Source organism: Leopardus geoffroyi, chromosome B2, assembly GCF_018350155.1.
Source record: "Leopardus geoffroyi isolate Oge1 chromosome B2, O.geoffroyi_Oge1_pat1.0, whole genome shotgun sequence".
NCBI classification, from domain to species: Eukaryota; Metazoa; Chordata; class Mammalia; order Carnivora; family Felidae; genus Leopardus; species Leopardus geoffroyi.
The window spans coordinates 132,266,008-132,289,184 of NC_059332.1; positions in this window are offsets into that span (position 1 = coordinate 132,266,008).

The following is a 23,177-nucleotide window of genomic DNA, read 5'->3' on the forward strand; positions in this document are numbered from 1 at the left end:
CCCACATTATAACTGGTCTAAAAATTTTACAACTGCTTTTAAAATGCCCTTAAGGCGTTTTAAGCACTTTAAGATAGGCTAAAAGGACAAGCAGAATGTGGTAATAAGAAATTAGCAAGCTGAATAGAGATTCCAGCAACTATGTGGGACCATGAAAACAAAAATTACAATTAGGGCCAGTGAAGGACATTCTGACTTCCAGTTTATATCTAAAAGGTAGACATTCTAAAAATAAGATCAATCAAAAATAGACTAACCTTCATAAATGAGTGAAATCCAGCTTTGAATCCTATTTAAACTGCCTCTATTTTAATAGCTTTCCTGAAAGCAAAATTACATACTCTATGAAAAAAGATAATGTCAGTAAGGGCCTCAAATTATATTTGCAATTATATATATGTTATCTGAAATTTGACAAAAAATGATCAAGTATGCCACAGGAATAACTAGCCAAAGAAAAACAAAAGCACAAGAGTTAAAAACAGACAATAAGAGCAGATCCATCAGTGATTATAGGTATTGGAGTTATCAGTTGTGAACATTCATATAATTGATTGATATAGTCAATAAAATAGATGACAAAATGAAGAAATTCAATATGATATAACTGGAATGTATGAAAACATTCTAATGGAAAACACAAAATTTAAAAATATAGCAAATGGCATAATAAACTTTTTTTTAAAGGGTACACATTTAACAGTAATTTACATGCAGCAGAATTGAGAAATATGAACCAAAAATAAAGTCACTAGAAAATATATAGATTAAAGCATGTCCCCCCCCAAAAAACAAAACAAAAAAACAAAGAAAAACCCCCAAAAGATGAAAATACAAAAAAATACCTTAAGCAATCCATAGGTAAGAAAGAAAAAAGCCCATTACATGTGAAATTGCAGTTTTAGAAGGAGGGGAGAGTGTGAAAAGGCAGAGGCAATTGCTGATGAGATCAGAGCTGAAAATTTTTTTTAAAACTTAGAAACCATAACAATCCACAGATTAGAGAAATTCTATGAATCCCCAGAAGTGTAAATCAAACAAAACTGTACCTAGGAACCTGGGAAGTTTATATTAAAATTTATGAAAACCAAAGGCACAAAACAAAAACCCTGAAAGCAGGCAGCGGGCAACAAATCATATAATACTTTCAGTCCAAAGCCTGACTTTTCCACAGAAATTATGGAGGCAACTAGACAATGAATCACAAATTTTAAAATGTAGAAAGGGATTAACTGCCAGCTTAGCGAAAAGGTCCTTCAAAATAAAGGCACATCAAAGATACTTGCAAAAGCAAGAAAATTTTGGGAAAATCATTACCAATAGCCTCACACTAAACCAAGATAAAACAAAGGAAAAAACACACACAGGGAATTCTTCAAGTAGAAGAAAAATAATTACAGTTGGAAAGTAGAAACACACAACAAAGTGATGAGAAATGAGACTCGATAAGTACTGGAAGTATAAAATAATAAAGTATTTAAAATATATGTAGAATTAAAGGGCATCAAAATCATAACACCAAGTTTGGAGGGAAAAAATGGAATTAATCTAAGAATCTTATATTGCCTGGAATTTAGTATTTGTATTTTTTAAATATTATACCCTATAAGTTAAGGAAGCATGTAATAGTATCTAGGATGATAACTCCAAAAGGTGAAATAATTAACTAATAAGCTAAATAAAGCAAAACTGAAATGAAAAAAAATGATATCAAGACAGTAAGAAAGTAGAGAAATACATCCATGATGGAGAAAGTGGTATTGGCTTATACTCCTATAGTCAACAATTTAAAAAGCTAGGGCAAAAATAAGAGCTATAAAATTACATTAAAAATATAAAAATTATAAAATTATTGAAATTTATGAAACTTATTGGTGGCTTCTGGATAGCAATTAGCCAAAAGCTATGATATTTGATAGAAGGAAAGCATATGAAAAGAACCTCATATCTCTCCTGGCTTTCAACTTGAGGAAATTTGCAAAGTGCAATGTAAGACCCAATAGAAAGGGATGATCTAGGTGGGCAGAAGAAAAGGGAGGTTAAAATTTGGGGCTGACAAGACAGCCTGGATTTCTGGGCCATAATATTGGATGGGTCAAAACTGCATAAAAGTAGCCACAAGAAAACCTAAACTGAAATTCATCTCAGGCCCCTGAGCATATATATGCTAAAACTCGGGAAGGCATGGCAGAGAAAGGCTGCTGGGAAACTGAGGAACTGAGTGAAGACTTCAGATGTCAGTAGGTGTGGAGAAGATATAAGTGTTCAGCATAACCAGATACAGAGACCATGGAGAACACCATGGGCTTTTAAATGAGACTCAAGAAAGTAAGAGTAAATTTCAGATCCTAGAAAGAGGCATAATTAAAATAGACGTGTTCTAACAAAGCCTAAAATCAGGCATCAACAGAGGCATAAAAGATGACCTATCTCACTAGTTAAATTGCCTGAGGAGTAAAACCTAATACTCTTTAGAAGAGTATAACACAATCCATAAACTTTACACTAAATCTTCCACAATCTTTAGCATATAATAATTATTACTGACCTTGCCAGAAAACTGAGGGTAAAGAGATACAAAGAAGTAAAAGCAGACACAGAGGATGATCATAGTATTGGAATCAACAGATAAGAATTCCAAAGTTTCTATGATTAATATGTGAGGGAAATAAAGAAGATGAAGAATTTTAGCACAAAATTAGAGTGTAGAAATTGAGTGTTCTAGAAGTAAAAATATTCTATAGTTCAGAGTCTAGTGGATAGTTTTACATTCAAAGGGCACAGCAGAAAACAGGATTAGTAAACTCAAAAACAAATTAATAGAAAATATGCAAACAGAGAAAGTAGAAAAAACCCCCAGAAAACATAAAAATCACATGCGTAACTAGAGTCACATAAGGAGAGGAGAGAGAGGGCAAGGCAGAACAAATATTTGAGAAAGTAAAGGAAAAACTTTCTTTTCCAAATCTGATGAATGACACGGGCCCATTAATCCAAGAAAGTCAGTAATCCCCAAGTAGGATAAAAACAAAGAAAAATACAGCCAGGTATATCATTAGGCAACTGTTAAAGGAAAAAAATAAGAGATAGAATACATAATAAATAAATAACGAGATAGTGGATTTAATCTCAACTGTATCAGTATCTTGATTACAAATAACTTCTTTAAATATCATAATTAAAGCAGGGCGCCTGGGAGGCTGAGTCGGTTAAGCCTCTGACTTCAGCGCAGGTCACGATCTCGCGGTCCGTGAGTTCGAGCCCCATGTCGGGCTCTGTGCTGACAGCTCAGAGCCTGGAGCCTGTTTCAGATTCCGTGTCTCCCTCTCTCTCTGACCCTCCCCCGTTCATGCTCTATCTCTCTCTGTCTCAAAAATAAACGTTAAAAAAATTTTTTTTTAAATATCATAATTAAAAGACAAAAACTTTCATACTAGATTAAAGACAGTGTAAACATAAGGCCATCCAAAACTTAAAAATAAAAGAACAGTAAAATATCAAGACATGCAATCACTAACCAAATTAAAGCTTGTTGATATAATCAGATAAAGTACTTTTGGGGTAAAATACACAACTAAGGAAGGGTCTTTGTTAGACATATTTAAACAACTGCAAAAAGCACGCAATTCAGAAAAGAAACAAATAGCAAAAAGTTTCAGCAGACATTGCCCAAAAGTGTGTATCCATTTGGCCGCTAAACATAGAAAAAAGTATCTAACTTTATTAGTCATCACAGAAATGCAAGTTGAAACCACAAAAAACTATCACTAGACACTTACCAGAATGCCTAAAATGGAAATGTCTGATGATACTGAGAAATTGGAACTCTCATAAACATGTAAGATTATAAAAGAAGAAAAACTGGAAAGGATCTGGAAGACATATTTACTCTAGTGATGCCTGGTAAAGTCTCTTGGAGGTTCTAAATCAATACTAATGTTATACTAGAGTGTTTCTTTTTTTAAGGATCTGACATTCTTTTTAAGCAACACACACACACATATACACATCCATTTGAATATATTCAAACATACAATCCAAATATATATTCCTATACATACAAATGAATATCGATTCATATATATAAACACACATACATATTTAAGATAAATATTTAGTGACTTTTATTTAGTTCTCGTCATCCTGTGGATATGTTCATTCTCCAATAATGACTTCCTGGTCATCAGACCCCCTCAGTAGTGCTAATTAGTAAGTATACTCATTAGAGATTCAGATGTCCCAAATATGTGCACCAGTAAAGCCTCACACCTTATATATAGTGTGTACTTGAGTAAGACCTGTTCTTCTCTATGACTGTGTGTTATTTTAGAGATGTCAACCTCCAAAACACAGAAATAGCCTCTTATTCCCTAAGTGAAGAGAAAAATTTCAGTTTGCAAAGCATTATTTTGGCATCGTAAAAAATGGAATTTAATATATTATTTTCTAATTCTAAGGCTAAAGATGCTTAACTTCGTATGATTAGAATCTTCTCCAATCCTCCAACATTCTGGGGTCTTTTCCCTTCATGTTCAACAAAACTATTTGATATCTATCTCAATCGTTGTAAGAACTCTTAGCCCGCTTCTTAAAATCTCCAAAGACTTTCAGGATTCTTCACATCGCCTTGGGCACTTCATACATCCCTCTTACCATCCTTGCTGTACTTTTGGTCATCCCCTTCAGCGTTTCGCTTCATCTCTCCCCCGTCCCCCATTTTCAGAGCTTTACTCCAAATCAATCTAGTCTTTTCCTCTTTTCCTAAGGCGCCATCAACATAAATTTTAGTGAAGAATTGCTAGTGGCATTGCACGGAAAAATATTCAATAATAAGCATTAGACACCACTGTTCAGAAAAGTAGTGTGACCTCTCTCTCATTCTCCCAAGACGTGATTTCCTGCTGTGTTGTCTTTCGCTTTCTTTCTCCCCAGAACACTCTATGAGCACTCAAACCTCTCTTTAACAGCCAGGGGAACAATCCCAAATACGTGTTACTCTACCATACAGAGAAATGAATCTCTTTTGTCTTCTTATTCCTCCTCATTTTGGCCAGTCCTAGCCAACAAGCATTTCCAAACATCGACCTCTCAAGACACACATACACCCACATGCATGTTCCCAGACACACATTTGCCAATCTAGCATAGCAATTTTTTCACAGGCAAATACATCAGGGCTTCTATTTTCCAGGATCTCACCTGCCTTGAGAGAGATATGTCAAAAAGTAATTACATGTGTAGGATGAGAAAATAAGGAGATAAAGAAGGCTCACCAGAAATAAATCTTAAAGGAAGGCGAACGTACATTATCAATAAGTAAGTGGGATTCCAGTAAGGGAACTCAGAGAGAGACAACGATGTGGGAAAGTCACCTTGTCGTCAAGGACCATGACATGTGCTGAAAATAACTAGTAATCTGAAGTTATTGGTGAAGAAATGGTGTGTGTGTGACATTTATGGTGAGACAGTCAAGTAAACACATACAATTAGGTATCCCAAAATAAAGGCTAGTGTCCCGGAGACAGATGCAGACTACATATCATCTTCTGAAAAGAACAAAAACAAAAACAAAAAAAAACCTTTTTAAATTTGTTTATCGTTTATTTTATTTTTGAGAGACAGAGTGTGAGTGGAGGAGGGGCAGAGAGAGAGGGAGACACAGAGTCTGAAGCAGGCCACGGGCTCTGAACTGTCAGCACAGAGCCTGAGGCAGGGCTCTAACCCATGAAAGGTGAGATCATGATCTGAGCCCAAGTGGATGCTCAGCTGACTGAGCCACCCAGGTGCCCCCAAAAAACGTTTTAAAATACAAAATCAGGGGCGCCCGGGAGGCTCACTTGGTTAAGCATCCAACTTTGGCTCAGGTCATGATCTCCCGGTTCACGAGTTCAGGCCCCACATCGGGGTCTGTGCTGACAGCTCAGAGGCTGGAGCCTGCTTCAGGTTCTGTGTCTCCCTCTCTCTCTGCCCCTCTCCTGCTCATGCTCAGTCTCTCTCTCTCTCTCTCTCTCTCTCTCTGTCTCTCTCTCCCTCTCTCTCTCAAAAATAAATAAAAACATTAAAAAAATTTTTTAAATAAAATAAAATAAATAAATACACAGTCAATCATCTCAGAAGTATGGTAGCAGCACACCATTTAAATGCCTAATCGATATGATTTCTTAGATGATGATAAGACAAATTGATCCTGAAAAGGCAAATTTGCCAGGAGTAGAATTCATCTCTTTGGGTTGATTCTATAAATAGGTGAAAATCATTTCTGCCATCATCAATATTGTTGAGGCAACAAACCTTGAATGTATAAAACCAAAGTCTATGGGGAGTATCTAGGGGACTACTTCCTCCAACTCTTTTTTAACAAGAGAATTTGAGTATTGTCTTATATAAAACATGGCTTTTTAAAATGTCTATTTATTTCTGAGAGACGGGGAGAGAGAGAGCATGAGCAGGGGAGGGGCAGAGACAGAGAGAGAGAATCCCAAGCAGGCTGTGCTGTTAAGGCAGAGCCACACATGGGGATTCAATCTCACAAAGCATGAGATACCGACCTGAGCCAAAATCAAGAGTCAGGGCACTTAACCTACTGAGCCACCCGGACCCTCCCAAATACGGCTTTATTCAAATGAACCATTGACTGCTTCATTATCACACAAATACATTTAATAAAATTGCAAGCATTTATAACATTTTCCAATAGAGTGTGCATGATTTAATTTTCCAAAGTATTAGATTCTCAAGTTTCAGATATAACCTTTAGTAATACAATAGCATTTCCTTTTAGCAGTTGTGATACAGAAAACATTGTAGGATTTCATCCAAGTGTGTTTTGGCAGGGTGGGAGGGAGGCAATAACAAAGTGTTTTTTTTTCTTCCCTTTTCCAGTAGTACCTTAATCATCAAGCCTAAATTATGCAACTTGAACTTTTCAGGGATGAATAGCGTAGGGACAGTCTAAAGCCAAGCAGTCATTCCTGTAAATACAGAAAATAAACTGATGGTTGCGGGTGGGGGGGTGGGGGTGGGGGTGGGGGGTGGGGGCGAGCAAAATGGATGAAAGGGAGTTGGAGATCCAGGCTTCTAGTTATGGAATGAACAAACTGTGGTATTAAAGGCACAGCATAGGGGCGCCTGGGTGGCGCAGTCGGTTGAGCGTCCGACTTCAGCCAGGTCACGATCTCGCGGTCAGTGAGTTCGAGCCCTGCGTCAGGCTCTGGGCTGATGGCTCAGAGCCTGGAGCCTGCTTCCGATTCTGTGTCTCCCTCTCTCTCTGCCCCTCCCCCGTTCATGCTCTGTCTCTCTCTGTCCCCCCCCCCCCAAAAAAAATAAATAAACGTTGAAAAAAAAAAAAGGCACAGCATAAAGAATACAGTCAATGGTATTTAATACTGTTGTATGGTGACAGATAGTAGCTACACTTGTGGTGAACTTAGCATAATGTAGAGAGAAGTTGAGTCACGATCTCGTGCACCTGAAACCAATGTAATTGTCAGACTCCAAGAAAAATTTTTTAAATAAAAATAAAAAGAAATAAAATCAAGTGTCTGTTGTTTACCCTAGTTCATTTGAATCCTTACTATAATCGTCTTTAAAAACCAGAATTCACAAAGGATTTTGTAGCTTTTAATAGTTTCCCTTACATAATAGGAGGAAATAGTTTCATTACCACCATAGCATTTTACCATAATTCATAAGTAGAAAAAAATACAAAAAATAAAATGTAATGGAATTCACACTCAGATTGTATTGGGAAAGAGGGGACTTTGGAAGGGGTAAGACAGGGCTTGGATGCTCGTGGATTAATTTCTCCCCACTGCCCGAAGCTGCGTCTCAGCAGGGCTACTGTTAGAGCAAGTGGATTCAGTGTGAATTTTAAAAAGAAGAGGACATTGACTGAAGAAAAAGCCAAAACAAAGGAAGGGACTTGATGTCTCGTGTATGTCCAATATTCTGGGAGCACTGAGTGGCTATACGGGGTACCCATGGCAGAGCAGAATTGATAGCATTTTGTGTTTAGACCTCTTTTAAAAGGATCCACACCCAAGGATGTGGAAAAAGGGGAACACTTACGCACGGTTGGTGGGAATGCCAACTGGTGCAGCCACTCCGGAAAACTGTATGGAGGTTCTTCAAAAAGTTAAAAATAGAACTACCCGGTGACCCAGCAATTGCACTACTAGGTATTTATCCAAAGGCCACAAAAATGTTGATTCTAAGGGGCACATGCACCCCAGTGCTTATAGCAGCACTATCGACAATAGCCAAATTATGGAAAGAGCCCAAATGTCTACCGACTGATGAATAGGTAAAGAAGATATATATATACACACACATACTATATGTACAATATATATGTATATATAGGTGTGTATATACATGTATATGTGTGTGTGTGTGTGTGTGTGTGTGTGTGTGTGTGTATAATGGAATATTACTCAGTGATCAAAAAGAATGAAGTCTTGCCATTTGCAACAACATGGATGGAACTAGAGTGTATTAGGCTAAGTGAAATAAGTCAGAGAAAGACAAATATCATATGATTCACCCATATGTGAAATTTGAGAAACATAACATGAACATAGGGGAAGGGAAGGAGAAATAAGATAAAACACAGAGGGAGGCAGGAAAACCACAAGAGACTCTTAAAAACAGAACAAACTGAGGGTTGCTAGAGGGGAGGTGGGTAGGGGGATGGGCTAAATGGGTGATGGGCATTCAGGAAGGCACTTGTGGGGATGGGCACTGGGTGTTATATGTAAGTGATGAGTCACTAAGTTCTACTCCTGAAACCAATACTATGTTATATGGTAACTGAGTCAAATATAAATAAAAATAAATAAAATAAAAATAGAAATGAGCCACACAATCTTCAATCAGAAGCCTTTAGCTATAGGGAAGAGATCTGAAAGCGAGCAGGGTGAAAGATTGAATGCCTCTGGCTTAACAGTAGGTTCGGGAGATCAGTAGAGACAGCAGCATGAGGATCAGCCCCTCCCATAACATCATGAAGAAATATAACCTGTTTTTCCTAGTCCTTTGGAGGAGGGGGTGTAGGGGGAAGGGGAGGGGGAAAGTGAGGGTAGGAAATTTGAATCTTTTGTTGATTTATTTTTCATTAAAAATCTCATAAAAATAAACTTTACTTTTAGAACAGCTTTAGATTTATAAAAAAAGGGAGATCATACGTAAAGTTTGCATGTACCTCATACCCAGTTTCCCTTATTACTAACATGGTACATTAGTATGATACATTTGTTATAACTGAAGAAGAAATATTGGTACATAATTCTGATTGCCTTAGTTTTTACCCAATGTCTTTTTTCTGTCTCAGAACACTTATGATCATTTAGTCATCTTGTCTCTACTCAACTTTTTGAATATATAGAATATATTTGTAGTAATTTGTTTTAATGTCTTTGTCTGCTAATTCTATCATATGTTTCAGTTCTTGGTACATTCATATTATTTAATCCTTACAAGAACCCTATCCAGGTTATTATTATTATTATTATTATTCCCATTTCACAGATAAAGAAACTGGGGCAAAGAGAAATCAAGTAACTTGCCTAAAGTCACACAACAATAAATGATGGAACTAGGACATGAGCCAGGTAGTCTGGCTCCATGGGAGTGAATGCAGACCAAAAATTTATTAGTCCAAATTATCTCAAATTTCTTAATGAGACTCTGAAATTTTAGGTTCTCATAGTTCCCAGAGTTCCTGGGCTCCTATAAAGAAATGGAGACAAATGAGCTCCTGGACATCACATCTGACCTATAAGACAAACGAGGCTCTTGACCCTCCTCTGTGTACCTACCACCTCCAGTCTTATCTGTCTAGTGAGGGGAATAGACTAGTGTGTCAAAAACATCACATCTAGCTACGATCTGTTATAAGTCAATGAGAAGATAAAATCCGATTCTATTGTTCTGAGCATTTCAAGCAAGATCAGCTGAGGCTATGGCAACTCAGAGATTTGTATTGGTTTTCGTCTCTAAAGAATTATTTTATTTCTCAAAGCTCACTTTGTCTATAAAATGTGGTACCATATAATGTATCTTATGTGGTTATTATAAGGACCAGAGGAAATACATATAAAATATCTAACATGTTAGTTTCCTTTTCTCCATCATCATTATACATGGAGTAGTCAGAAAACAGAAATGACTCCTTGTAATCCTACAAAATGGTAGTGATTTTTCTAAGAAGTTTAAAATAATAAAGTCATAGTAAGTACAGGGCTACAATCTCCAGGAACTGCAAGTCTGTGACTCATCAGTTTGCATGCCAACGACTTTCCTCAGTCTCCAGAAGCAAAAGAAAGTATCAGCAGACATACCCTACTTAGAGACATCACCCTTCTTGTCTTTTATTGTTTATTAAAAATTGGGGTGCCTGGGTGGCTCAATCAATTGGTTAAGCATCTGACTCTCGATTTTGACTCAGGTTTGGGATTCTCTCTCTCCTTTTTCTCTCTCCACCCGTCTCCTGCTCATGCTCGCTCTAAATAAGTAAATACATAAACAAATACATATTTTTAAAAATCTTTTATTTATTTTTAAAATTTTTAAAATATTTATTTATTTGAGAGAGAGAGAGAGAGAGAGAGGGAGGGAGTGAGAGAGAGAGAGAGAGAGAAGTGCGAGAGGCAGAGAGGCACAGAGAGAGGGAGACATAGAGTCCTCCGAAGCAGGCTCCAGGCTCTGAGCTGTCAGCTCAAAGCCAACTTGAGGCTTCAACCCACGAACCATGAGATCATGACCTGATCCGAAGTCAGACACTTAACCAACTGAGCCAGCCAGGCACCCCTTAAAAATCTTTTAGATGGCATCTTTTATATTAGATGCCTGACGTGAGTAGTCTGTGGATTTACAGGGAAAGTACAGTTCATTTCAGGGATACCCTTGGAACTTTCTTTAGGTTGTAATAACTCCTTTTCTATGCTGCAAACAAACCTAGGCTAGGTTAAATCTTCTAATTCATGACATATTAGCACAGCTGGGTTAATATATCACTGTCTATCCTAGGCAAGTGGCTTTGACTGATGCAGGAAGTGAGGAAGGAATAGAACTTAGGGCATTTGAAGAAAGGAAAAGCCATGAACCAGCAGACATCAGATTCCACAGTCTCTAGTAACCCCTGCCACTAACATTCCAAATGACCTCCCCATATCTTTATTATAGGTATTGGAAGGTTCACTGACTTTGGAAACTTCTAGAAAATCTTGCCCATGAATTCTGAAGGTGGCTGGCATTTATACATCTGTTTCATATTGCAAACATGGCTTCTTTTCTAGCTTTTCTTATATTCATCATTCGAAATAAAACTACTGTTTCTGTTTTAATAACTGGATGACAGATGTGGGATTTTCTTCTAAGGCTGGTAACAAAAGAGTAGATCTTTTTGACTGCCCTCATGTTGAGATGGCAGCCCTACCCAATCCCCCTTGGAGATTAATTTGAACATACACAAATGAGTTGGCTGAGCAGTACAGGAAGTGGGGTTGTATCTGATACATTTCTTTCCCTCTGGGATGTCAGAAGAAGAAATTTCAGAAGATAACTCACTTGGAAATGGAACCACTATTCAAGAATTTGAGAGAAAAAACACCTTGCTTTTTACTATCAAAGAATGTTGATGTCACATAAAAAATTAATGTGATCTTACTAGGTAAAAGTTAGCGATGGTAATTTCACACCACAGATTGTTTAATTCTGATCATTGATCAGGATAAGGACAGGAGAGAAAGAAGAACGTGAGGCTCAGGGGAAAGTCTATACAACGAAGCTAGGTACTTACTTCCATTCAGATTCAAAACTGCCTTGATTACTTTGCTGTTTCTTGATCTTTCATGAAGCAGAATCCCCCATCTGATTGAAATAATCAAGCTCTGAATATTTAGTACGTATAGATTTCAGATAGCAAGCAGATTTATTGAAATTCTAATTATGATCCAGAAGAGATTGCATTTGAAGATATCCAGAAGGTAACATTCGAAGACCTACCGGTGTAAATGACAAGTGACACGTGGAAAGGAAAGAACCAGTCTAATGTTGAAATTGTGCACCTAGTTTATCAGAAGTAAGTAATCTCATAAGACCAGGTAATGAAAATTGTAGCACAGGAAATGGATAGCATGAAACATTACCATTTTAAAGCCTTTTCATGGTTATGCATAGAACAAGACATGCATAGAAAAAGAAAAAGGGGGGAAAAAAAAAAGCCCTAGGCAGAGCAGATGGTTTGATGCACACTACCAGTGATTTGTATACACACAGTTTAAAATGACAGTCTTTATTGTTCCCTGCACATGACTTCTGATGACAGAAGCAAAGTCAACAGGCTTAAAAATATGCAGACGTGTTAATATAATTTTATAAGTGGAGATTGCACTTCATCTATTAAAAAAACCTCAAGGTCACTCCTTACCATATGTCTTAAAGATATTGGTTTTACTGATAGATGAAAAATACAATCTGGAAAGAGCTATGAGACAGCAGCCGCTGACTTCCAAAATAGACTCATGAAAGAAGGAAATACTGAGGGACATTTATCTTTGAAAAATACTGTGGCTACCACTAGAATGCATCAGCCCCAGCAAACCCATTTCAATTTGGAGTGTCAAAGCCAAAAATATAAAATAAAATACAATTTAAAAAAAATTAGAAAACAAAAGCAAAAATACATACAGCACAAGATAGTTTGCAGAATAAGCATCTGTTTCTAAAAAAGATTATTCAATAGAAAATTTTGAGAGTGTTCAGGGGAAAATCTAGGTATAAAACTGAAATAAGAACTTTTTTCTTAATAAGTACTGGGGAAAAAGTTAATCCAAATCTGCCTGTATGTTGAACACACTTTCTTTTTTGGAGGGAAAAATGAGGTAAAGTGAGGGATATAATGCTGGACATTAATATTAATATTAACTTCATATTAACATTCCAAATAGGAATATAAAATGTATTCAGTAAAGATAACAGAAAACCCAAACTACATTTCTCTTTCATATTGTGTTCAGTGAAAGGAAAGAACCAGAAAATTCTGGAATAAAAGAGAAAAGGATAAAAGAAAGCTGGGGAAGGAAAGAAAGATAAGGAAGAGAAAAGCCAACAGATTTTTCACTTATGGATGAAGAGTGGACTGGTACTAAACCACAGAGAGGCTGATGTCATAGATGGTGCTGGAAGATCAAAAGGCAATATGTCCTTTGTCTGGTTACCAAACGGGGCCATGGGAAAATAAATGCCAGAATGTTTTCACACGTTACCTATTCTCATCCTGTACATGTTCACAGAGAACAAGAATATCTACTTCTGTCTTAAATGTAAGAACTCCTGGGCTCTGCTACAGCCTGCAAAACTGGAACAGATTTAAGCTTGGGGCCCCAGAACCAAGGTGTATATGCAGTCTGGATGTCTCACTCCTTCAGATAATGCTATCAAGATGGAACTTATGGATGGATTCTGGGGGTCCACGAGCCCCTTGACATTGCATGCAAATATTTGATTTGCATTCTTCATTTGCATTTTTTCTGGAAGGAGAGAGTACACTTGCATCAGATTTTCACAAGGGCTCAATCAAAACAAAATGTTCAGAACCACTGTAAAAGAAACTGAACTTGGTACATAAAGCAGGTGGGCGTAAGGTAAGAGCTACGTACAGACCATAATGCTAGATTTATTGACTACCTACCTGTGTTAGCCACTGTTATGATCCTTTATTTTATTCTCCAGTTTAAAAATGATAAAACTGAGGTCTGGGGTAGATTAAAAAAAAAATCAACTGTCACACAAGTGATTAACTCTTAAGGCTCTTGATTTAGTCTCCATTGTAATTGTTAGTGTCCCACAGGGCTCTGCCCTAAAGCCTGTCTCATTTTGTCCACTTCTTTGAGCATTTTTTCCCTCTGAATTCAATTGCTATGTCCATGTTGTTCGTTACCAAATCTGTACCTTAAGGATACAACTTCCTCCTGAGCTCCAAGACAATAAATACATAAAATTGCATATGAAACTTCTCTTGTTATAAGACCTCAAAGTCTGTGTGTTTTTCATTCAAAATGAGATAATTTTCCACTAATATTCCCCTTCAAAGCATCTGGAACCAACACTATCAACCATCTAGTGGCACCAAGAGAAAAATTAAAAATAGAACTAAAAAAACAGAACTACATTTGATTCTTTATTGTCTGTTAACACATACATCCAGACACTTGTCCTGTTCACTTGCCTTCCTAAATATTTCCGGAACGTATCACTTCTGTGTTCTCCCACTGCTTAGATCTACCCCTTTTTTCCATTTTATTGGGATATCAATAACATAACATTATATAAGTTTGAGGTGTACGATGTATGATTTGATATGTGTATATAGTACAAAATGATTATCACAATAACCATAGTTAACACATCCGTTACCTTACACAGTTATATATTTTTTTCTTGTGGTGAGAACTTTCAAGGTCTACTGTCTTAGTAACTTTCAAATATACAATACAGTAGTACTAACTATAGTCATCATGCTGTGCACTACAGGCTCAGAACTTACTTATCTTGCAACTGGAAGGTTGGACCTTTTTTTACCTCCTTCACTCAATTCTCCCTCACCGCCAACCTACCCCTTATGGCAACCAACAATCTGTTCCCTATATCTGTGAATTCAGTGTTTTAGATTCCATACACAATTAGGATCCTATAATATTTGTCTTTTTTTGTCTGGCATTTCACCTAGCATAATGTCCTCCAGATGCACCTAAAGTTGTCGAAAATGGCAGGAGTTCTTCTTTTTTAATGATTGAATAATACGTATATTTATAACATTTCCCACATTTTCTTTATCCATTTGTCCATCAGTAGACACTTACGTTGTTTCCACGTCTTGGCTATTGCAAATAATGCTGCAGTGAACATAAGAGTGTGGGTATCTTTTCAAGAGTGATTTCGTTTCCTTAAGATAGACACACAGAAGTGAAATTGCTGGATCATATGGTAATACTATTTCAACTTGGTGATTGTTGTAAGGCCCACCTTCACATCTCCATCCCAATCTAATCTCTAATTGTTAAGTCCCATAGATGCTCCTGTGATCCCTTTGAAAAAAGATTCCAGTGGACCTCCCATGTAGTGTCCCTCTATGCTGGGGGAGCTAGATGTCCACTGTAGACTCTCTTTTTCCCACTGGAGAATCCACAGACCCAAGGGGTCCTCTCAGTGCAGCTTTGTGCCAGCTGGGGAAAGGGACTATCCGGTTGGAGTGTAGCCATTCCTCTTACCCATCTAATGTGGTCCTTCCTGGTCCCCGCAGTGCAGAGAAGGGTGCTTCAGCCTCATCCTGAGTTCTGGAGTTTTCACAATGGCGCCTTGTCTATGATAGTTGTTAGTTGGTCTTGTAAGAGGGCACTGAACTCAAGGATGTTCTATGTCACTACCCTGATGACCTACTTATATCTTTTATGCAAATTTGATCACATGATCTCCTCCATATCTATCTTTGGCTTGTTGAGCTTTCTGGAGATTCCCATTTCCTTTAGGATAGCATCCAAATTTCCTGCTTCCAAGGCCCTTCGTAATCTAGTTCCTGCTTCAGACTCATCTTTTGTAACTCCAAACTCCAGTCTCAGTGAACCATTCGCATCTTCCTGTTCAATCTCATACATTTGTTATTTTCTCTACCGGTAGCACTTACCCTGCTCCTTCCTCTGACTGACTCCTACAAATGCTTCGGATTCGGATTTAGTCAGATACTCAGGGAAGATGTTTTGACCCCTCTGGAATAAGTTGGATATTCTTACAATGTGCTCGCATAATACTCCGTGTTTCCTCCACCACAGCACTTACATACAATGGTCTTATTCTCCCACTAGGCAGTAAATATATTGAACCGCAAGGTCACATCTGTCTTGGTCACTCTTGTACTCCCAATGTTGAGCAGAGTGTGTGGCAAATGTTAGGTATCCATTAATCCTGTTGAACGAATAAATCTAACTCAGTCCTACGAATGGATCGCCTTTACACAAGCCTGACTGATGCTAACTTGTTTGGGATTGCCAGATAAAATACAGTTTGCCCCGTTAACTATGAGTTTCAGATAAACAATGAAAAAAATTATGGTGTAAGTATGTCCTAAATATTGCATGGGACATACTTATACTAAAAATATACATGTTGTTTATCTGAAATTCAAACGTAACTTGGTGACTCGTATTTTTATTTGTTAAATATGACTAGCCCATTAAATTTGGCATTTGCCTGCTCCTTTTTCAGGGGTTTTGCAGGTCTTTTTTTTCCCCACACCAAAAATGCATCTCCCACAGGCTTCAGAGGTGGTCAAAATTATTTGCCAATAACTTTCAAAATGTACTATCTGAACTGCTGAGGCTCTTCCTCTGGCTGACCTCCAACTTTATTACTGACTTAGCTTCTGGGTTTTTCCTTACATAGCTCCTGTGCCCACTTATTTTCCCACTACTGACCATGACCTAATGAATGCATCCTGATGACATTTTTTTCATTCACTCATGTCTGCCATTATGCTACTAAGTCTATTGCCCTGGACTCTGCCTCTCCTATACTCTACCCTTGGAGGATCACAGCTAAACTGACGAGGGCTCCCAGATTCCCTGTTACATTTGTGGGTAGTTATAATTGTTAGGGAATTTTTGTGTTAGACTGAAATTGTCTTCCCTGAAGCTTTGACCTATTTGAGTTTCAATACAGTTTGCTCCTTGAAAGTAGAGAGATATCTTATTCACTTTGGTATCTCCAACATCATTGACAGCGACTGGCACATAGAAGGTTCTTATACATGTCTGCTGAATAAAAATGAATATTATTGCCTTTGGAACTATACTGTGTACGGTGAATCTCTTATCCACAGTCGGTTTTTCAAATATGGGAACAATGTTATAGAGAGAGGTCTGCATCAATCTTGTCTGCCATAGGCTGGGTCTTCCCATTTCCTTAAATCATTTTTCATTTAAGAAGTGTGCCTGGCACAGAAGAAGCACTTGAAAAATATTTATCTGTTAAGAATTTATCCATATTTAACTTAAAATGGCAAATATTGATATGAAACCATAATGCTAAAAATAGCTTCAAAGAAATAGACTTTACTAGAGAGTATAGGTGAACAAAAAATATTAATGGTCAAACGATCATTATATCCCCTAACAATGTATATCATGCTAACTGTTCCATGAAAAGGAGAGTTAACTAAACATATATTGCCTAGATCTTTTGAAAATGCATGTGTGTGTACACATACCCCAAAATGCCCACTATATGAGATATTTTAATTTTGAAAACATTTCTCTAATTTTTGTGTTATGTTTTTAAAAATTAACAATGCTCCAGTCTTATTACTTGCCCACATGCAGTGTTCAGGTACAATTGGTCTCAACATTTAACGTGTCACAGGAGAGTATCCAGTATTTGTTTTGTATGAAACCCATTTTTTCCCATTTTCTATTGAAATAGTAAGCAAGACGAACGATTATACCACTCATTGTTTTTTCCCCAAAGAGATCTATAGAGGAATAAATAAAGAAGGAAGAGAAACCAATGATTCAATGCAATAATTGGAAGAAAAATCATGCTAGAAAGATGGTAAAGTGCACATCTAGGTGCTAGATACACCTTAATTAGGTTATTAAAAAGGGAAGTAATTATCAACATATCTTCAAAATTGCATACTATCCTTCAGCTCACTTATTAAACTGAACAGCTATATTTGATCATTTATAGCCACTGGAAAAACTAAGATTTTTTATTTCTAAATTATTATTTTGAACCAGAAAACTTTGAAGTAGAATGGGACACTTAACACTTTCCTGCCTTTTATTTAGAACCCATGCCAGTTGCTAAGATGGCATATTGACATATTCTTTATTTAAATCTTACTTGAGGTTGTATAATAGTCTGCCATTTCCTTTTTAAAAAAAAATAATTTATTTTGAGAGAGAGAGAGAGAAGGAAGGGCAGAGAGAGAGAAAGAGAGAGAGAACAGCCTCCAGTGCTGTCACTGAGGAGCCTGACATGGGGCTTGATCCCACCAACTGTGAGATCATGACCTGAGCTGAAATTAGGAATCGGACCCTCAACTGACTGAGACACCTAGGTGCCCCATCATCTATCATTTTTATTGTCTTAGCAATATGAATGGGTTGGGAGGAGGAAGAATCTCATTCCTCATTAAGATTTTCACATGGCCACACTACCAAACCATGACTAGAAACTTTGGGCATAATTAAATGGATGGAAAATAAACAGGATTCCTCGCAGCAAGATTCCCTAAAGGAAGCATGTATTCATCACATAAACAGGGGAAACTGCTGAAGAAATTTGGTTGCACCTTGCCGGTAGTCAAAGGGTTTGTTATTAAAGACAACAGTTTCTGAATAGAAAGCCCTGGTATAGAGTGTGAGCATGGGTGTAGATGGGTGGGTGGGTCTACTTACACAAAGAGGGAGAAGGCAAAAGGAGAGGGGGATTTCACCCACCGTCATGCTAGTATCAAACTATATAGGAGCTTAGCTCTGGGAGTAATAATGAGATTCTGCACCATATGAAGTCATTTCTATCTTAGTCTAAACATTTGCTATCACAAAGTGCCACAGACTGGGTGGCTTATAAACAAAAGAAATTTACTTCTCACACTTCTGTGGGCTGGGAAGTCCAAGATCAAGGTGTCGGCAGATTGGGCATCTGGTGAGAGCCCACTTCCTGGTTCATAAACAAGTAACTTCTCTGAAGTGTCCTCACCTGGTGGAAATAGGTGAGAGAGCTCCCCGGGGCCTCTTTCAGAAGGGCACTAATCAGCCCCCAAAGGCCCTGCCTCCCAACTCATCACATTGGGGGTTAGGTTTTAACACATAAATTGTAGGGGAGCCATAAACACTTGCTTCATAACAGTCTTTTCCCCAGCAAACGCAACAGCCAACATGTGTCAGATTGTAGGGGAGGCTCTGTGTTCTGGCTACAGAGCATGTGTTTATCTTCCCTAAGGGACTCAACATCAGTCTCCTTGCCCCTGCCCTCTCTGTCACTCTCATATTGCCTCTGCTCCACTAGTAAGCCCTTTTCTTTTTCTTTTCTTTTTCTTATAAAATGCTTTCCCTTTGCTTTTTCTTATAAAATGCTTATAAGCTTTTTCTTATAAAATGCTTTCCCTTTCCCTTTTCTTTTTCTTATAAAATGCTTATTTACTTATTTTGAGAGAGAGAGAGAGAGAGAGAGAGAGAGAGTGCATGAGCAAGGAAGGGGCAGAGAGAGAGAAGAGAGAGAGAATCCTATGTGGAATTGATCTCACGAACCAGGGAATCATGACCAGGAAATCAAGAGTTGGATGCTTACCTGATTGAGCCACTCGGGTGCTCCTATCCTTTTTCTTAGATAGAAGATTTGAGGGGGCATCCCTGGAATAGATTATAATAGGTTGCCAGAGAAAATGCTTCTATTTTAACGTTTATTTATTTTTGGGACAGAGAGAGACAGAGCATGAACGGGGGAGGGGCAGAGAGAGAGGGAGACACAGAATCGGAAACAGGCTCCAGGCTCTGAGCCATCAGCCCAGAGCCCGACGCGGGGCTCGAACTCACGGACCGCGAGATCGTGACCTGGCTGAAGTCGGACGCTTAACCGACTGCGCCACCCAGGCGCCCCGAAAATGCTTCTATTTTAAAAGAAAAACAAGATTCTGCTGGCTCTGTGTTACTCCTTCTGACAAACTGATGCTTAGAAAGCAAATCTATGGCTCCTGCCACCGGCCAGAGTGTCTGGAAGACATTTGTGGGAGAAAACCCTTGTACTGAAGAATTTTCTTTTCTAAGGGTACAGTGTGTGAGAAGTGGTCAACTTCCCATAAAAAAAAGGAGATGAGGGGTCTGTGCCAGAACACTCTTGGGAAGACATACATTGCGGGTCCTGTTTGACAGAAGATAAGAAGCCCTCCAGGCCATATGTCACAAATGATGGTGACATTGAATTGCTTTCCTCTCACCTGACGCTCTCCTGCAGTGTCAGAACCAGGAAACTTGAGATACTTAGAGTTTTATTTATTTGAATTGTTGCATTTGTTCAAACTGTGTCCCTAAACCCCTGACTGAGCTACTAAAAATAGTATGACTCCCAAGACAAATAATGAATAATACTCAACACAGCCATAGGAGAGGGAGGAGAATGCTTGCAGCTGAGATTTGGAAAAGAAGTATCAGTGAGGGAGAGAGATTCAAAATGACTGCCAGACCTGAGATACAAGACACTCAGGTCCCGTCCAGTCGTCTTGTTCCGTCTGCTCCCACGGACAAAACAAATGAGTTTCAGAAACACTCAAAGATATTGAAGACATCCTCTGAGAGTTGCCCTTGGGTAGTTCAAGAAAGAGCAATGTGAAATGATTCTTAAAACAAAAACATGATATCCAGGGGAGATGTACACGACCTTATTGATTAAACCACAATTTATTCTTGTAAATCAGAAACACATATTAATTGCAAAAGGTTTAGTTCTAATTTGAACAACTTGATAATGTCAGTGCCATAAATATACAAAAGCTTACCCTGGGACCTAGTTTCACTCTTTTGGAGAAAGAGGAACAATCTAATCATACCCCAGCCTAGATTCTCCTTAGCACAGAGCCATGAAACAAAGCCCTTGCCTTTTCATCACATTGGGACAGTTGAAAAACTCTAGTTTTGTACCTTTTGTGTAATTCCAAGTTAAACTCTAAATAAAGAATAGGAACCATCATTAATCAGGCATACCTCAAGTCAATTAAAATAGATGGGATTATTTTGGCAATTAGCATAAGATGTTAGATTCTTAACCTGAGGGTGCTTTGGTATCAATTCCTAAATTCTTCAACAGCGACTAATTCAGATGATACTTTATCAATTCAGACGATTTTTTTAATGTTTATTTTTGAGAGAGAGAGAGACAGAGTGCAAATGGGGGAGGGACAGAGAGAGAAGGAGACACAAAATCCGAAGCAGGCTCCAGGCTCCCGTGTGGGGCTCGAACCCACGGACGGGGAGATCATGACTTGAGCCAAAGTCGGACGCCCAACCAACCAAGCCACCCAGGCACCCCTCAAATGATTTTTGAAGTTAATGTGATTCAGATAATTTTGCAAGTTAAATAGTCTTCATAAAAAGTCAATTTAATTTTTATAGTTCAGAAAAGTACAGGAAAAAAGCAGTCTTTTCTACCCAAGTGAACGACAATGACTTTGAGGGCGGTTGTCTTCAGACTTCAAAATGGAAAAGTAAGTGCCTCCCATCCCACCCCATAAATTAATTGTTATTTTATGCTTTAAAGCTTTCACCAAAACCCTACTGTGATTATTGTGGCAGCTATCTCAGAACATTCAATAAGATTTATTAATTCATTTTTACATTGTATTAAGACATAATTTTGATATAATTGTAGGAACTCTGCCTTCAACTTCAAATGATACTCATGAATCACCTATCCAACACTATTATTATTATTATTATTACTATTTATAGACAGGGAGAGACCCACATTTCCCCAAACACTGAAGATTGATTTTTAAATCAATGATCTACTGGCAAGGAAGTGATGAATACTTCTCTCCAAGTATCAAGTGAGAGTTTCGGAGATCATCACGGAGCAATAAATAACTGACAGATTTTGATGGCCTCATCCAAATGTAGTCACCTCTACAATCTCATTTCAACAGTAGACTTAGGGGTACAAACATGTTGAGAAGGCACTCTGTTAAAAGTTAATTTTGGGAAAAAAAAAAACTATTCTCTATATAGTCCCAGATGACCTTCTCATGAATTCTGGTAACAAGAGAAGGGCTAACTCTGACATAATCTAGAGCACTTGTCTAAAGAAATGATATAAATTCTGTTTAATGGTGAATCCAGTGTGATTTTTTTCCGTTTAAAAAGAACCTAGTTCTCCCTAAAATTGTGGCCCATGAGATAAGAGTTGTCTTGTTTCACCTAATCTCTAGACTATTTAAGATTTGGAGACTGGCTCCAAACAATTATACCTGCTGTGGGACACAAGCACAAAACCAAAAGGCTAAAAGTTTATCAAAACCCCAGATATTCTGGTAAGGAGATGCGGATCTCTGGAGGATTCTCAGTGCCCCTGAGACACAACAGTGGCTTCTCGTGGATCTACAGGAGAAGGAATAGGTTATTTTTTGCTTAGGCTGAAATACAAATCACAATAAAAGTTAGACTCTATGATCCATTGTGCCAAAATAGAGAGAAAGAAAGAAAGGAAGAAAGAAAGAAAGACAGAGAGAAAGGAAGAAAGAGAAAGAAAGGAGGGAGGGAGAGAGAGAGAGAAGGAAGAAAAGAAGGAAGGAAAGGAGGAAGGAAGGACGGAGGGAGGGAGGGAGAAGAGAGAGAAAGAAATCAGATGGAGCAAATGTAAATTCTAGAATTAATTTCAGCAGCTCTTTAAAAGACGCTAACCATGGGGCTCCTGAGTGGCGCAGTCGGTTAAGCGTCCGACATCAGCCAGGTCACGATCTCACGGTCCGGGAGTTCGAGCCCCGCGTCAGGCTCTGGGCTGATGGCTCAGAGCCTGGAGCCTGTTTCCGATTCTGTGTCTCCCTCTCTCTCTGCCCCTCCCCTGTTCATGCTCTGTCTCTCTCTGTCCCAAAAATAAATAAACGTTGAAAAAAAAAATTAAAAATAAAATAAAATAAAATAAAATAAAAGACGCTAACCCAATTTTATTCTACAAACCTCTTAAGCACCTGAGCTGTATACTGTGGTAAGCTGAGAAGCAGACAGAGCAAGGGCATGAAAAGAATAATAACTTAATTCTATCAATATTTAACAAGTGGCACATCAGGGAGATGCTGTGGGAAACACCCTATGAGGGGCCTGAGCCCCTGATGGGCCATGTAATGGTGTCCCTTTCACAGGAACACAGGAGGGGAACAGGTACTGCCCACATGCCCCCTCTGGGAGCCAGCCTGCCCATCTGCAGTGAGGGAAGAAAAAGGAATGTCTGCAACGCTATGTAAAGATCTTTTGTTGAGAAATCATGCCTGCTGGTGTTGAAATTTTTTTTTAATATTAAAGAAAAGCTTGTTTCTCTGTAGCTCAGATCAAGCAGTAGGAAATTATAATTGCTTGCCATCAAGGACGCCAGACTCTATCCAGGGGAGTGTGAATAGAAGTGAGGAGAACACC